The sequence below is a fragment of the Tasmannia lanceolata genome, unplaced genomic scaffold (genome assembly GCF_043159265.1).
Source record: "Tasmannia lanceolata isolate RefF3 unplaced genomic scaffold, GAP_Taslan_0.1 ptg000037l, whole genome shotgun sequence".
Taxonomy (NCBI): domain Eukaryota; kingdom Viridiplantae; phylum Streptophyta; class Magnoliopsida; order Canellales; family Winteraceae; genus Tasmannia; species Tasmannia lanceolata.
In genome coordinates this window covers 46,741,125-46,759,559 of record NW_027518714.1, presented here as the reverse complement: position 1 = coordinate 46,759,559, position 18,435 = coordinate 46,741,125, and the positions used below count along the sequence as shown (strand labels likewise).

The 18,435-nt window shown below is 40.4% G+C and overlaps 1 long non-coding RNA gene and 1 pseudogene across 1 annotated transcript; both read left to right on the top strand.

The window, feature by feature from the left end:
• Window positions 1-383: 383 nt before the first annotated feature.
• On the top strand, window positions 384-1,331 carry LOC143861491 (cytochrome P450 71A9 pseudogene; annotated as a pseudogene).
• Window positions 1,332-14,129: 12,798 nt separating this feature from the next.
• On the top strand, window positions 14,130-17,969 carry LOC143861749 (uncharacterized). Its single transcript, XR_013240010.1, has 4 exons — window positions 14,130-15,353; window positions 15,541-15,820; window positions 15,948-17,319; window positions 17,727-17,969. It is a non-coding gene; the product is annotated as an uncharacterized LOC143861749 (long non-coding RNA).
• Window positions 17,970-18,435: the final 466 nt, after the last annotated feature.

Here is an 18,435-nt window from a genome sequence, read left to right as displayed (position 1 = left end):
GACTTAATTATGTAAATTTGAATGAAGTTTTGGTTATTTTAGTTGGTACTTAGAAGGATCTAAGGAATAAACTAGTAAATAATAGGAAAGTTACGGGTATATTGGTGGCTGTTTAAAAGCTAGAAGATGAGAGCCGTTTTCCCCCACTTGTGTTACCTCAAATACTTACTTGTGGTAAGAAGTGAACCCCATTCTGTACGTCTCTATCAAAAGAACAAAAGAAGGAAAAAAAAGCACTACAAGTGACAATGGGAGCTGGATTAATATGGTAATTGGGCGGCCTGACTTTTAGCTGACAACAACCTTAAAATCTATTAAGAGAAAATTCTATAAAGGGACATTTCTCTTCGACACCAGATAGACATTCTAGTGTAACACTAATAATGGATTTATCCATTTTGATCCTTCTCCTCCTTGCCTTCATTCCTTCGTATTTCCTATTAAGGAAGAAGCGAAAAAATGAGCTAAGGAATTTACCTCCAGGTCCAAAAGAGCTTCCTATCATTGGTAATCTGCACCAGATCGGCGAGTTAGCTCATCGCTCTCTCGAGAAACTCTCACATGAACATGGGCCTCTAATGTTCCTTCAACTTGGGTGCATCCCCACGCTTGTTATCTCCTCGGCCGATGTGGCAAGGGAGATCATCAAATCCTATGATATTGTGTTTTCTGGTAGGCCTGTTTTGTATGCTGCAAATAAGATTACTTATGGATGCTCAAGCATGGCTTTCTCCCCCTACGGGGAGTACTGGCGGCAAGTGAGGAAGGCTAGCCTCTTGGCACTGCTGAGCGCAAAGAGAGTGCAGTCTTATCGGATGGTGAGAGAAGAAGAGGCGGGTCTTCTAATTGCTTCACTGCGCAGTTCTTCTATCTCTTCGGTACCTATTAATTTAAGCGAGTTAACGCTTTCGCTAGTGAACAATATTGTCTGTAGAACAATTTTCGGGAAGAAATATGATGACATTAGTGGAGGATATGGTAAGAGTAGATTTTATGATATTCTAAAAGAATCACAGGCCTTGTTAGGTGGTTTCTGTATCTCTGATTACTTCCCGGGTTTGGAGTGGGTCAACACGTTCACTGGCATGAGAGCGAGGCTTGAGAAGAACTTCAGGGAACTCGATGATTTCTATGAAGGAGTCATCAAAGAGCACCTAAATCACGAGAGGCCTGAAACTGAGAATGAAGGCATCGTTGATTTTTTGCTCAGAGTTCAAAAGGATCCAAGTCTGGCGACCCCACTTAATAGAGATCAAATAAAGGCCATCATAACGGTTTGCTTCAGCTTTCTCCCTCCATTTTTCCTCTTGGTTTACAATTCAAGAATTTAGTCATTGATATTTTTTTATGGGTAAGCTGGGGTTAGTAGGACCCCAATCAGTATATTAAATAAATAAAGATGATGCAATACCAGGAACAAGACCATTGCCCAATCCCTAAAACAATGTCTAAGGAAGAGGGCGGAACAACCACAGTCATGATACCATTGAAGACAAACTCATAACAAGCATGAGAAAAGAAAATAAACGAGCTAGATTTGAGTAGTTCGTGGGGCTTGCGAGGAACGCGATCCCTAGAGCCGGTCCCCATACACAGGTGAAGCTATGTTTATTGTGATCCAGGAGGTTTATCATCTTCTAGCTAAACTTCCTTATTCTCTAGCTCTTCCTCAACTTCTGAACCTTTGGGGATTCTGGTTTTCTTTGATGGAAGAGTTTTACTTTCTTTTGTTGGGGGCGTTCTTCTTCACCATCTTCATGTTCTGACTCTTCTATGGTGGAGTACTCTGTTTTAGACCCAAGGCTTTCATTTTTCACAGCTTTCTTGGGTGTGCTTTGCATGGGCTTTTGAGACATTAGTTGGTTTAGATTTGCCTCCAATTCCCTAATTGGTTTATTATTTCACTAAGGGGGAGTAGTAACTATGCCCGGAATATCTTCTCCATTTGCATCGTCCTTCATTTGGGAGAAGGCAGACTTTTCGGGGATTTGGATTTAGTCTTAGCATCATCTTCCATTACAATTTTTTTGGCATTAAATTCTCGGTCATGATCTGTGGGCCTGCTTTCTTTTCATGGATTTGGATTTACTCTTAGCATCATCTTCCATTACAATTTTTTCGGCATTGAATTCTGTGTCATGATCTGTGGGCCTGCTTTCACTTCCTCTTTGTTGTTCTTTTTTTGTCCCACTAGCTAGTTTCAATTAACAACATCTAGATTTAACTTTGCCAAATCTACTCAGTTAAGGCCCAACTGAGTCCATCAAAAACTTGAAAAGCCCATTTGATCCAGTTGAGTTGAGTCACTCGGCTGACCAGGCAAGTCCTTGTTAAGTCTGTTAAAGTATAAATGATTAAATAATGCCATCTCCAACGGGTTAAGTTTTTGAAGTAATTGGTCGTTTGACATGTTATCAGAGCAAAGGTATTGGATTCAAAACTCCTTGATATTAAAAATCGACATGCAATGCCCAACCCAAAAGAGGGGCCACATGTGCCACATGTAGGCTAACCCTAAGAAAAAAAGGGCCACACTTGAGGGTGAGGGTAATGTGGAGTGTAGAATTATAAAAAAGATTAAATAACACCATCTCCAATAGCTTAAGGTTTTGGAGTAATTGGTTGTTTGACAAAGTCTGAGTTTCTAAATAGCACCATGAACTGATGATTTTGGGTGATACAAGATCTGTTCATTGCCGGAATCGATACATCTTCATCTTCGCTGGTATGGACGATGGCAGAGCTCATAAGGAACCCAAGAGCGATGAAGATAGCACAAGATGAAGTGAGAAGGATTATCGGCACAAAAGAAATGGTTCAAGAAAGCGATCTTCACCAACTAAACTACATACAAGTAGTTGTGAAAGAATCCCTGAGATTGCATCCTCCAGCTCCTTTACTATTACCAAGGGAAACAACTGAGAAGTGCATCGCTGGAGGATACGAGATTCCTGCAAAAACGAGGGTATTGGTTAATGCAACGGCCATCGGTATGGATAGGAAATATTGGGAGAGCCCTGAAGAGTTTTTGCCAGAGAGATTTATAGACAATCCAATAGATTACAGAGGACAAGATTTCGAGTTCATACCATTTGGGATTGGGAGGAGGGGCTGGCCAGGGCTCCAGTTCGCAATACCTGTAATTGAACTTGCCCTGGCAAATCTTCTGCACTATTTCGGCTGGGAGTTGCTGCAGAAAGTTAAAAGGGAGGATGTGAATATGACCGAAGCAGCAGGGATCACAATTCACAAAAAAATTCCTCTCTTTCTACTACCCACTTTCAAGGCTATTAATGCCTAAGCAAGTGCTTGTACTTACTGTCTCTATCTGTATGAAATAAGATATTGCTAGACCTGGCATAAGAAAAATAATGAAATAATGTGACAAAAGGAAGTCTAATTACCTTCTTTTTCCTTTTATTTGAGTAAATTACAGGAAATTACACAAGGTATTATCAATTTAGAGAAGGAGAGCTCCATCTCATTTGAAACTCTAATGGACCTCGGCTTCGTATCCGACAAAGTTTTTGCCTCCTCCGAGTCCAGCCCGAGGGATGATTACTACATATTAGAATAAAAAAAAATTCTAAAATCAGATCTACATGTCCTTGAGACAACTTAAAGTCACAGAAAGCATAATTAACTAAAAATGTATGGTACATTATGACACTGTCTGAAAAGTTTTCATAGCTTCTTAGTATCCATAGCATGCAGTTAAATTAACGTCTATACTCGTAAAGTGAAGTTAAAGTGATGTCTTCATTCCTAATATGGGATAATGGGACCCTGCTATATTATCCCAAGACTAACCCGTACAAGTGTGGCTCTTTGGCTTAAAGTCTTGGGTATGCTCCCCAGAGACGAGAGTTCGAATCCCCCTGGGCTTGCCCGATGCGCGTGGTTTACGGGTGATTGCACGCATCCGGAAGGAATTAGTCCCACTCTACAAAGTGGGTGGGGACACCCTACGTCATCAAAAAAAATAAAATAATAAAAAATAAATAGAAAAAATTCTAGGGTTAGAGAACCACGAAAGAACGCCTGCAGAACTGTCCAATTCGAATGTACAATACACCTAAAGAAAGCGACCGGGGTTTGTCACTACAAGAAATCCTTCCTCTGTTTCTTCCTAAATGGATCATTTGATGGGTTTTAGATTCCATCGGTGTTTGAAAGGTAATTTCTGCTGGTACATAAGGTGATAGTATAAGATAACAAGAGCGTACAACATTCCAGGAAGTGAATGGCAAAGAAAAACTGTAAACTTATTACGTTGAAGTTAAAGATTGCCACTCTTAAGATATTTGAACATAAGTAACATTGGAATCGAATAAATCACCTCAAAACTCTACTTTTTGGTAATTTAGCATAAAATCACCAGGCTGCTCAATTTCTACATGGGTATAGGAAAAAAAATTAGAAAATCTAAAAGCCACTCTTCCAACTCCCATTTTCAAGCAAAGAATCTTAGAAAGATCTTCCTACATCAATTAGAGAAGTTGCTCATATGCTCTCTATTGTAGGTGGCCGTTGAAAAAATATAATAGGACAAAAGAAGAACAACTACGAAGAAAAATAAAGAAATATAAAAGAAATCCCCCTCCCTCTCCCCTCATGTCAAACATTGGCCATCACAAATATATATAAGTGTTACCATTAATAATGTATGTTTCACCTAGTTGCAGACCATGGTATCAAGTATTTTTTAATGGAAAAGACTATTAAAATGGAAAGACCGAGGTGGTCAAAAGTACAACAGAAGCAAAGAAATTAAGAGACAAACAGCATCACTCATAGTGGATAGAAAAGGATGAAACTATGAAATCTTGAGTGAGATGAGGGGCAAATCAAAGAGCTCCAATCCTTGCCTATTAACTCCATCCTGAGCAAGCTTGTCAGGTTTACTATTAGCAGACTTACATGTGTGATGGAAACGCACCCTATGACCCCCAATGTGGTCATGAATTTCTTCGATGGTGTAAATACCCAAAAATAACCCCATTAAAATTTCGTCCCCCTTTAATAAGAGGGGTGTTTTTGCCAGTCAGAATTTGGTTTTGATTAGGGATATTTATGAAATCCTATAAATTCATCGCTTTGTGGCTAAAACAAACCCTAAACTTTTTGTTCAGCCTTAGAGAAAGAAATCAGAGAAAGAGAAGGAGAAGAGCAAGGAGATCACGATTTCGGAGTCGAAGCCGCGAATCAAGGTAAGAACTATGAACTACGAAGAATTTGGATATTTAGAAACCCTAAAACAAGGGTTTGATAAGTAAAAGAAGGGAATTGTGTTTAATATGGGTTAGAAATAAGAATCTTTGGATTGATCTTGAGTTTCTTCGATCCGATATTGTTTTACGATTCCAATGAACTCAAAATCAATTGTTAAGAAATTCGAATTCAGAAATTAGAGACTTTGACCTAGATTTTGATTATTCTATCGGTTATTGTTCGTTTAAATTTGGAGCGTGAAATCGGATTTGGCGGATTCCTCTCGTCAAATCAGATATGAATTTCTGAAGTGTTGAGAAATAAGAATCTATCGGTTATCGTTCGTATCAATACGAATCCATCGGATCTGACCTCACGCAATTTGGAGTCCGATTGAATCAGATATGAATTTTTGAAGTGTTGAGAAAATCGGAATAAAATCTGGAATTCCGTCAGAAAAACCCAGCCCGCACTTCGGATGCCCGACTTAGGGTGTTCGGGTGTCCGAAGGGGCCATTCGGGCGTCCGGTCCGGCCGTCTGAATGTGAAGGGATTTGAAACCCGAGAGTTGGATTTTGGAAAAAGTTTCAGAGACGCCCAAAGGGGGCGTTTGAGTGGGTGTCTGGGCGTCAGAAGACCTTGGATCTGGCATCCGAACCCGCTTGAATTTGAAAATTTATTTTGAATTTTTGACTTTGATCCGTTGGCTTTTAGGTTACTTTTTGGGGCCCTTATTCGTTACTTATGTTCTGTTCAGATTAGAATATTGAAATCTAAAAGGATTCAAGGAAGGAAACGACCATCATGGAGGTACGTAATAACATACTACTTTGGGTGTTTCGTAAACCCTATGCACTTTGAATTGATATCGACTTTGGAACCTCATATTGATACCTTTGAACCTCTGAAATAGCTTTAGGTCTAGTATGCCTATTTTTGTTTCACCTATTTAGTGTGATCCTCTTACTATTCTAAACCTTTGAAATAACTGTTGAAAACTTTGAACCTTTAAAAACTATCGGTATAAACTTTGAATAATTGGAACCATTTGAATATGAACCTTTGAACCTACTTCTGAACACTTCTGTGGAGGCTTGGGTATTTCTGAAACCTTGCCATATGGGGGTAGTACAATTGGCGATTCTGAAACCCACTGTGGGGGTAGTACACTGGAACTTCTGGCCCATCAGTGGGATAAAACGTTGGCCCTGTCAACTTGTATCTGAACTTTGAGGAACTAGTTCCAACACCGAGGACTGTCGGTGTAAACAATAACATGTCTTCTGGACCATGTCGATGATTTTGAAGTGTATTTGAATTCTGAAAATCTTTGACTTTGACCAGAACTTAAATATTGAATTGCTTTATTGCACCTTTAATTCAGTACCATATTTGACATGCACTTATATCTACTTTGTGCCTATTATTTCAGTTGAGACCCCAGTATTAAGCTTTGACTCTGTTATCTGACCCCTATTGAGCACTGGAATGCTTAGATCTCTACTTAGAGCAGTGCTTTATTATGTACTGAACTTTTCAGCTGATTGTAGTTATATAATATTTTTCAGGTCTTGACCCTCGTGAGGTTAACGAGGAATAGGACGCTTAGCTTTGGAACTGGATTTTGGCTTGGAGAGTAGTTAGTTATTTTCTATTCATTAGGAAGTGAGTACTTTGAATAAGATGTAAAGACCTTATTATATTATTTTGTTTTGACTCACGGGAGAGCTGAGATTTGATTTGACTGTGTTGGGTTCGCAATTATTGAGACTTTAATATTTTAGTTATGGAATGCCAGGTTTACTTCTGTTATTGCTTGTAGTCTTGTACATTTGTGGGACTTGTCTTGCAGGTGTACGGCGTTGTCATGTCCTACACCCAGGGTGGGGGTTTGGGGCGTGACAGAAAAGTGGTATCAGAACCTAGGCTTTAGGTCCTAGGTAGAATCATTTGAACAAAGGACTTTATTTGTGAGAATTGGGGATTGATGGGTTTGTGTGTTTCGGGGATGCCTGATAACATAAATCAGTAGCGTGATCAGGGCCCAATTATAAATTCAAATGCACCTGGGACGCTTGGGAGGCATGCGAGTTTGCAATTGGGTAAGAATCATGAGAAATATAAGTGATAGATACTAGCTCCAAATGGGAATGTTTTGTATTACTATACAATGTATTTATGTAACTATGTTGCAGACAATATTCTGATTAAGCGTTTTATTGGATTTAGGATTATGGCAACTCGAGGAGGACGTGGAACTCGAGTGAACCATACTAGAGCCCTCCATGACATTATTGGAGGAGATCAAAATGTGGCTCAAGAAGAGCCAGAGATTCAGGAAAATCAGGACCAAGGGATTCAGGAAGAACAAATTGTTCAGGACCCTCCGAATCAGGGAGGTCAAGCACCGAATGAGAATCCTGAGGCACCACCGCCTCAAGATAAAATTGTACAAGAATGGACTGAGATGAGAAATTTCATGAGAGCCATGATTGGATTGGCAAATCAACAGCGTCAACAACCTCCGTAACAACAACCGCAAGTTTAAGGGCCACTAGTGGCAGGACAGCCGCACCAAGTGTTTGGAATTCTTGAATTTATGAGGCTTTCACCAAAAGTTTTCAAGGAATCAACTACGACAGATGATGCCGAGTCCTGGCTGGAGAATGCTGAAAAGGCCTTTGAGGCAATGAACTGCAATAGAAATGACGATAGGGTTAAATATGCTACTTATAAGTTGGAAGGGAGAGCCCTTCATTAGTGGAAAGGAATTCAGAGGAAGTATGAGCACCATCAGGGACCTTTCACTTGGGTGATGTTTCGCACCGAGTTTCTTGCAAGATTCTTTACTCGTAGTACTCTGTACCGTTTGCATCAGGAGTTCTCCCAGTTGGTGCAAGGAGATATGACTGTGGAAGATTATGAAGCGGAATTTGATAGGCTAGCACGCTTTGTTCCTTCTTTGGTACCTGACGATGAAGCAAAGATGAGTAAATTTGAATTTGGCTTAGCTATGTATCTGAAGAAGGGGATAGCTGGATCTACTGTCCCAGAATCGTATGAAGATTTGGTGGAAAGGGTTAAGAAACTTGAGGCAGTTCATCAGGAAGAAAGAGCCTGTGCTCTAGCTAATCAGAAGAAAAGAAATAGAGAAAGTGAAATCAAAGGAGGACAAGCTCAAGGGGATCAGCCCAAAATCACCAAGCACCCAAACCTCGTGCTTTTAAAGAGCCTAGAGGAAAGCAAGAAAATTGTGGGGGCTATCAGAATAAGTCAGCACTGAATAGATCTGTTGCCCCGAAATGCGAACGTTGTGGGAAGAACCACCCTACTGAGACTTGGAGATGGAATACTGGGGCTTGTTTTCAAGGTGGCAAGGTAGGCCATAGAATCGCAGAGTGTCCTCATCCAGCGGGCGATGCCCAATCAGTTCAGGGGATGCCTACTGTTCGAGCTCAGACAGTTCATGCTCAGACTATTCAGAGCAGAGCTGCACTAGTTAATTCTCAAGGGCATTAAAGGACTGACAGGCCTCGTGTTCCGACACGAGCTTATGCTCTCACTCATCAGGACGCTTAGGCCGCTGGCACAGTAGTATCATTATCTCTGCCTATAGCATCCTCTTATGGTTATGCATTATTTGATTCTGGTGCGACACACTCGTTTGTTTCATCTACTTTTGCTGCACTACATTGTTTGCCTACTCCACCTCTTGATTATGATCTGTATGTTAGCACTCCAGTAGGAAAGGAAATTTGGCTAACCAAATTAGTTAGATGCGTCCTATTAGAGTTGGAAATAGGAAAATGTTAGAAGATCTTATCTTGCTTGAGTTGTCTGACTTTGATGTGATTTTGGAGATGGACTGGTTGTCAGCCCATTATGCTTTGGTAGACTGTAATAAGAAGGTAGTAAATTTTGAAATCCTGGGAGAGGAAAAGTTTCATTTTGATGGGAGTGGAGCTCACTCGACTCTTATAGTTTTGTCTGCAATGTAAGCTTGTCGACTTCTTAGACAAGGTTGCGAAGCTTTCTTGGCATCAGTAGTTGAGGTTAATGATAATGATATGAAGATTGAGAATATTCCTTTAGTTAAGGAGTTTATAGATGTATTTTCTGAAGTCCTTCCAGGTCTAGAAGTTGAGTTTACTGTTGATTTAGTTCCTGGAACGACGCCTATCTCTAAGGCCCCGTATCGTATGGCACCTTTGGAAAATCAAAGAATTGAAAAGTCAGTTGGATGAACTGTTAGAGAAGGGTTTTGTGCGACCCAGTGTTTCACCCTGGGGAGCACCAGTCTTGTTCATTAAGAAGAAAGATGGAAGTATGAGGTTATGCATAGATTAATAAGAATTGAACAAAGTCACCATAAAGAACAAATATCCGCTTCCGCAGATAGATGACTTGTTTGATCAATTGCAAGGGGCAAGTGTGTTTTCAAAGATCGACCTTCGATCGGGTTATCATCAGTTGAGAATCAAATCAGAAGATGTTCCAAAGACGGCCTTCCGAACTTGGTATGACCATTATGAGTTTGAGGTTATGCCGTTTGGATTAACAAATGCCCCGACAGCTTTTATGGACCTGATGAACAGAATATTCAGACCATTATTGGATCAGTTTGTGGTTGTATTGATTGACGATATTCTGGTATATTCTAAAATTTGGTCTGACCATGAGCATAATCTGAGAGTTGTCTTAGAAACCTTAAGAAAAGAGAAGCTATGTTAAAAATTGAAAAAGTGTGAATTCCGGCTCGACTCAATCTCCTTTTTGGATCATGTGGTCTCTAAAGATGGAGTATCTGTAGACCCAAAGAAGATTGAGGCGGTAATGTTGTGGAATAAATCGAATAATGTTCCTGAAATTCGTAGTTTTCTAGGTTTGGCGGGATACTACTGCCGTTTTGTTGAGGACTTTTCGCGTATAGCTCCCCCTTTGACCCATTTGACATGGAAGAGGACAAAATTTGTTTCGCTGAGGATTCCGAAAAGAGCTTTCAAGAATTGAAACAAAGGCTAGTTTCTACTCCCATTCTAACTCTACCTGTTAGTGGGATGGGATTTGTAATTTACAGTGATGCCTCGAAGAAAGGCTTAGGGTGTTTGTTAATGCAGAATGGCAAAGTGATTGCGTATGCATCACGCCAGTTGAGACCTTTTGAAGAGACTACCCGACCCATGATTTGGAATTGGTAGCCATCGTGTTTGCTCTGAAAATTTGGAGGCATTATCTGTATGGAGAACCTTGTGAAATCTTTACTGATCATAAGAGTCTAAAAAATATTTTTACTCAGAAAGAACTCAACATGAGACAGAGGCGTTGGTTAGAACTGTTGAAGGACTACGACTTAACCATAAGTTATCACCCCGGAAAGGCTAACGTGGTAGCTGATGCTTTAAGTCAGAAGTCATCTGTGAATCTGACAACTTTGATTACTTCTCAGAAGTATATTTTGGAAGACCTCTGAAAAGAAGAAACAAAAATTCGTGCTCCCAACTCTGGGGTACTGATGGCAGCACTCCAAGTTCAGCCCACATTCCAAGAAAGAATCTGGATAGCACAGGAATCTGACCCAGAACTTTGTAAAATTAGAAACAAGTTAGAAGGACCTGAATCTGAATTTCGAATTCACAATGATGGTACCTTAATGTTTGGTAACCACATTTGTGTTCCGAATGATACTGTTTTAAAAAAAGAAATTTTGAAGGAAGGGCACAGTTCGCATGATTCTGTACACCCTGGAGGTACGAAAATGTATAAGGACTTGAAAGAAAATTTCTGGTGGAATAACTTGAAGAGAGAAATAGCTCAGTATGTATCCCAGTGTCTAACTTGTCAGGTGCTTAAGGCAGAACATCAGAGATCACCCTGAACACTGCAACTACTTCCCATCCCAGAATGAAAGTGGGAGGAGATTACGATGGACTTTGTGTCGGCTTTACCTAGTACTCTCTCAGGCAATGATTCCGCATGGGTAATTGTGGATAGATTGACAAAGACAGCTCATTTTATACCCATTAGAACCATCCTGACACCCGAAAGGTTGGCCAGATTGTATGTCGATCAGATAGTTAAGTATCATGGTGTGCCTAAAGTCATTGCATCTGATAGAGACACCCAGGTTTATGTCTCAGTTCTGGAATAGCTTACATTCAGCAATGGGATCTTCCCTTAAGTTCAGTATTGCTTTTCATCCTCAGATAGATGGATAATTCGAAAGGACCATCCAGATTTTAGAAGATATGCTCAGGGCTTGTTTTATGGATTTGAAAGGATTTTGGGATGATCATCTTCCCTTGATTGAATTATCTTACAATAACTGTTATCAGGCCAGTATTCGGATGGCACCTTTGAGGCCCTCTATGGGAGGAGATGTAGATCACCTATATGTTGGGATGATGTGGGTGAGAGAAGACTCTTAGGACTGGATTTGGTTCAACAAGCAGTGGATAAAATCCAATTGATTAGAGAGCATCTTCACGCGGCACAAAGCCAACATAAGAGCTATGCAAATGTCAGACGAAGAGAATTGGAATTTCAAATTGGAGATAAGGTGCTTTTGAAAGTATCACCCACCAAGGGAGTGATGCAGTTTGGGAAACGAGGAAAACTCAGCCCAAGGTTTGTGGGACCTTATAAAATATTATAAAAGATTGGAAAAGTGGCTTATTTACTGGCCTTACCTCCATCGTTGTCTGGGGTGCACAATGTGTTTCATGTGTCTATGTTACGAAAGTACGTATCAGATCCGAACCATGTGATTAAATTGGAACCTCTGAATCTAAGAGAAGATTTGTCATTTGAAGAACAACCTGTTCGAATTGTGGATCATAAGGACTAGGTTCTCAGACGAAGGACTATTCCATATGTGAAAGTTCAGTAGCAGAATCACTCTGAACGTGAAGCCACCTTGGAGCTGGAGGAGAAAATGAGATCGAAATATTCGTTCCTACTTAAAAATTCAGGTACGCGATAGGTAAATTTCGAGGACGAAATTTTTCTAAGGAGGGTAGAATGTAAATACCCAAAAATAACCCCCATTAAAATTTCGTTCCCCCTTTAATCAGAGGGGCGTTTTTGCCAGTCAGAATTTGGTTTTGATTAGGGCTTCTTAAGAAAACTTATAAATTCATCGCTTTATGGCTAAAACAAACCCTAAATGTTTTGTTCAGCCCTAGAGAAATAAATCAGAGAAAGAGAAGGAGAAGAGCAAGGAGATCAAGATTTCAGAGTCGAAACCACGAATCAAGGTAAGAACTATGAACTACGAAGAATTTGGATATTTAGAAAACCTAGAACAAGGGTTTGATAAGTAAAAGAAGGGAATTGTGTTTAATATGGGTTAGAAATATGAATCTTTGGGTCGATCATGAGTTTCTTGGATCCGATATTGTTCTACGATTCCAACGAACTCAAAATCAATTGTTAAGAGATTCAAATTCAAAAATTAGAGACTTTGACCTAGATTTTGATTATTCTATCGGTTATCGTTCGTTTGAATTTGGAGCGTGAAATCTGATTTCGCAGATTCCTCTCGTCGATACGAATCCATCAGATCCGACCTCTCGCAATTTGGAGTCCGATTGAACCAGATATGAATTTTTGAAGTGTTGAGAAAATCAGAAAAAATCTGGAATTCCGTCAGAAAAACCCAGCCCGCACTTTGGACGCCCGACTTAGGGTGTTCGGGTGTCTGAAAGGGCCATTCAGGCATCCGGTCCGTGTGTTCGAATGTGAAGGGATTTGAACCCCGAGAGTTGGATTTTGGAAAAAGTTTCAGACACGCCCGAAGGGGGCGTCCGAGTGGGTGTCTCGGCGTCCGAAGAGCTTGGGTCGGGCGTCCGAACTTGCCTGAATTTGAAATTTGTTTTGAATTTTTGACTTAGATCCATTGGCTTTTGGGTTACTTTTTGGGGCCCTTATTTGTTACTTATGTTCTGTTCAGATTAGAATATTAAAATCTAAAAGGACTCAAGGAAGGAAACGAACATCATTGAGGTACGTAATAACATACTACTTTGGGTATTTCATAAACCCTATGCACCTTGAATTGATATCGACTTTGGAACCTCGTATTGATACCTTTGAACCTCTGAAATAGCTTTAGGTCTATGTAAGCCCAATGGTTCCCACCTTGGCATTCCCATCTTCTTTTGATGATTCCAATACACAAGTGATTTTATATCACTAATGTGTTTGATTGTCTAAGTTGTAGATCATGATTGTATAAAGTCAAGATTGCTTGGATTGAGGCCAAGAAGCTCTCATTGGACCACATTCGGAAGGCCAAGACATCGGAGATCCAAGACGCATGAAGACTTGAAGCATCGCAATTGAAGATCGATGTCGTTTTAGAATGTAAAGATCCAATCCTAGTTTAGGTGTTTAGAGGCATAAATAAAGAAAATCACACACCCCTAAATGTTTAAGAGATTGTCCTTGTGGTGTTCCAACACTTTGGAACCCTCATAAACAATCCCAACTTGGTGTAGAGGTGGAAGCCCAAATGAATAAGAAACAGAATTGAAAAACCAGCTGCATATAGGCTTCTTGGAACTCGGAGAATATTCTCGGAGCTCCGAGAAATTCCTCGGAGCTCCGAGAAATGGTCCAGTAGCATTTTTCCAACTTCTGTTTGTATTCCCGGAACTCCGAGAGAAATTCTCGGAACTCCGAGAAAATCTCTCGAAACTCCGAGACCACTAGTTCGGGAACAATATTATAGCCGTTGGGGATTTTGCTAGATTTACCACTATGCCCCTCAAACGATCATATTTCAGTTTTCTATATATATGGGTATTCTAAACTTCCCAACTATCAATCCTAACACTCTAAAAACCTATTGGAATATCCTAAGAGTGTATTAAGCTTGTTTATGCCTCTCATCCTCTAGAATTAGGATTTGGATCATAGGCTTCAATTTGTACATCTTCTACAAACCTTGTAAACCCTTGTGAGGGATTTTTTGTTTGTTTCTTTCTTTATCAAGACAATTGTATTCGGGCGAGTGTTCGGAGAAGCGGAGCCCACTCTCCGTGGTGAGGATTGCCACCAAGGTTAAAGGCAATTGGAATTGTAATCGGCACCGATCTTCGCCGAAGTTAAGAAGATCAAATAGTGAAGCCATCAACGGGTTTGGTTGGTGGAGTGGAGTAGGCCTCGCGTTGGAGGACCGAACCACTTTAAATCTCGGGTGCATTCTCTCTTATCTCTTGCTTTATACTTGCATTGCACTTAGGATTTAACTTGTGTGCTTAATTTTCATTTTTGATCTCTTAAATCTTCAAATTTGGGTTAGAGTTTTCAAAAGATTAAAACTTGTTAGTAACCTAAATTTTCCCTCCTCATTAGTTGCCATTAGAATAATACTCGGTCCTACACTTGGAATTTCAGTCTAGTATGCCTATTTTTTGTTTCACATGTTTAGTGTGATCCTGTTACTATTTTAAACCTTTGAAATAACTGTTCTGAACTTTGAACCTTTGAAAATATCAGTTTGAACTTTGAATAATTGGAACTATTTGAATATGAACCTTTGAACCTACTTCTGAACACTTCTGTGGAGGCTTGGGTATTTCTGAAACCCTGCAATATGGGGGTAGTATAATTGGCGATTCTGAAATCCACTGTGGGGGTAGTACACTGGAACTTCTGGCCCGTCAGTAGGATAAAACGTTGGCCCTGTCGACTTGTATCTGAACTTTGAGGAACTAGTTCCAACACCGAGGACTGTCCGTGTAAATAATAACATGTCTTCTGGACCATGTCGATGATTCTGAAGTGTATTTGAATTCTAAAAATCTTTGACTTTGACCAGAACTTAGATATTGAATTGCTTTATTGCACCTTTAATTCAGTACCATATTTGACATGCACTTATATCTACTTTGTGCCTATTATTTCAGTTGAGACCTCAGTATTCAGCTTTGACTCTATTATTTGACCCCTGTTGAGCCTTGGCATGCTTAGATTTGTACTTAGAGTAGTGCTTTATTATGTACTGAGCTTTTCAGCTGACTGTGGTTATATAACATTTTTTAGGGCACAAACCCTCGTGAGGTTAACGAGGAATAGGACGCTTAGCTTTGGAACTGGACTTTGGCTTGGAGAGTAGTTAGTTATTTTCTACTCATTAGGAAGTGAGTACTTTGATTAAGATGTAAAGGCCTTATTATATTATTTTGTTTTGACTCAGGGGAGAGCTGATATTTGATTTGACTGTGTTGGGTCTGTAATTATTGAGACTTTAATATTTAAGTTTTGGAATGCCATGTTTACTTCTGTTATTAATTGTTGTCTTGTACATTTGTGGGACTTGTCTTGTAGGTGTACGGCGGTGTCATGTCCTACGCACAGGGTGGGAGTTTGGGGCGTAACAGAAAAGTGGTATCAGAGCCTAGGCTTTAGGTCCTATGTAGAGTCATTTGAACAAAGGACTTTGATTGTGAGATTTGGGGATTTAGATAAGGATCAATTAGGAAGCACTTGATGGGTTTGTGTGTTTCGGGGACGCCTGATAACACATAAATCAGTTGCGTGACCATGGCCCAATTATAAATTCAAATGCACCTGGGGATGCTTGGGAGGCATGCGAGTTTGCAATTAGGTAAGAATCATGTGAAATATAAGTGATAGATACTAGCTCCAAATGGGAATGTTTTGTATTACTATATAGTATATGTATGTAACTATGTTGAAGGCAGTATTTTGATTAAGTGTTTTATTGAATTTAGGATTATGGCAACTCGAGGAGGACGTGGAACTCGAGTAAACCATACTAGGGCCATCCATGACATTATTGGAGGAGATCAAAATGTGGCTCAAGAAGAGCTAGAGATTCAGGAAAATCAGGACAAAGGGATTCAGGAAGAACAAATTGTTCAGGACCCTCCGAATCAGGGAGGTCAAGCACTTGATGAGAATCATGAGGCGCCACCGCCTCAAGATAATATTGAACAAGAAAGGACTGAGATGAGAAATTTCATGAGAGCCATGATTGGATTGGCAAATCAACAGCGTCAACAACCTCCACAACAGCAAACGCAAGTTCAAGGACCACCAGTGGCAGGACAACCACACTAAGTGTTTGGAATTTTCGAATTTATGGGGCTTTCACCAAAAGTTTTCAAGGAATCGACTACGGCAGATGATGCCGAGTCCTGGTCAGAGAATGCTGAAAAGGCCTTTGAGGCAATGAACTGCAATAGAAATGAAGATAGGGTTAAATATGCTACCTATATGTTGGAAGGGAGAGCCCTTCATTGGTGGAAAGATATTCAAAGGAAGTATGAGCACCATTAGGAGCCTTTCACTTGGGCAATGTTTCGCACCGATTTTCTTGCGAGATTCTTTCCTCGTAGTTCTCTGTACCGTAAGCATCAGGAGTTCACTCAGTTGGTGCAAAGAGATATAACTGTGGAAGATTATGAAGCGGAATTTGATAGGATAACACTCTTTGTACCTTCTTTGGTACCTGATGATGAAGCAAAGAGGAATAAATTTGAATTTGGATTAGCTATGTATCTGAAGAAGGGGATAGCGGATCTACTGCCCCGGAATCGTATGAAGATTTGGTGGAAAGGGCAAAGAAACTTAAATCAGTTCATCCGGAAGCAAGAGCCTATGCTCAAGCTAATCAGAAGAAAAGAAATAGAGAAAGTGAAATCAAAGGAGGACAAGCTCCTAGGGGATCAGCCCAGAATCAGCAAGCGCCTAAAACTCCTGCTTTTAAAGAGCCTAGAGGAAAGCAAGAAAATCGTGGGGGCTATTAGGATAAGTAAGCACCGAATAGATCAGTTGCCCCTAAATGTGAACGTTGTGGGAAGAACCACCCTACTGAGACATGGAGATGGAATACTGGGGCTTGTTTTCGATGTGTCAAGGTAGGCCACAGAATCGCAGAGTGTCCTTATCCAGCAGGAGATGCCCAATCAGTTCAGGGGATGCCTACGGTTTGAGCTCAGACAGTTTAGACCCATACTATTCAGAGCAGAGCTGCACCAGTTAATTCTCAAGGGCAGCAAAGGACCGACATGCCTTGTGTTCCGGCACGTACTTACGCTCTCACTCATCAGGACGCTCAGGCCGCTGGCACAGTAGTATCAGGTACTCTGCCTATAGCATACTCTTATGGTTATGCATTATTTGATTCTGGTGCGACACACTCGTTTGTTTCATCTACTTTTGCTGCACTACATTGTTTGCCTACTTCACCTCTTGATTATGATCTGGACCTTGCCGATGATTCCGAAGTATATTTGAATTTTGAAAATCTTTGACTTTGACCAAAACTTTGATATTGAATTGCTTTATTGCACCTTTAATTCAGTACCATATTTGGCGTGCACTTATATCTACTTTGTGCCTATTATTTCTATTGAGACATCAGTATTCAGCTTTGACTCTGTTATCTGACCTCTATTGAGCCTAGGCATGCTTAGATCTGTACTTAGAGTAGTGCTTTGTTATGTACTGAGCTTTTCAGCTGACTGTGGCTATATAACATTTTTCAGGTCTTGACCTCGTGGGGTTAACGAGGAATAGGACGCTTAGCTTTGGAACTGGACTTTGGCTTGGAGAGGAGTTAGTTATTTTCTATTCATTAGGAAGTGAGTACTTTGAAAAAGATGTAAACACCTTATTATATTATTTTGTTTTGACTCAGGGGAGAGCTGAGATTTGATTTGACTGTGTTGGGTCTGCAATTATTAAGACTTAAATATTTAAGTTATGGAATGCCTGGTTTACTTCTGTTATTGCTTGTAGCCTTGTACATTTGTGGGACTTGTCTTGCAGGTATACAACGCTGTATTGTCCTATGCCTAGGGTGGGGGTTTGGGGCGTCGCAGACGGCATTAGTGAGCCTCCTATGAAGAGGAGTGACGGGAAAAAAAATCAAACATAGATAATGTCGCAGAAATCTCCAAGCGTGTTGTGGGCAGGATCATGGCAGGAAGATTTTTACCTGTTCGATTTTCCATCACCTCCTTCGAAAGATCTCGAACGTATAAGGCTCTAGAGTTGTCTCCATCAGTGATAGTGCTATCGCCTTACCCTATTGTATTGCCATAACGGAAAAAGATTCACCCCATCCCAATGATCTCTCTAATAAATAAGCACGGCACCATACCGAGTTTGAAAGGCAAAAACAGCGCATCTAGCAGTCCACGCTTTGGTGTATCCTAGCGGTCCGCGCTCTGGTAAAGATTTGGACATCATCAG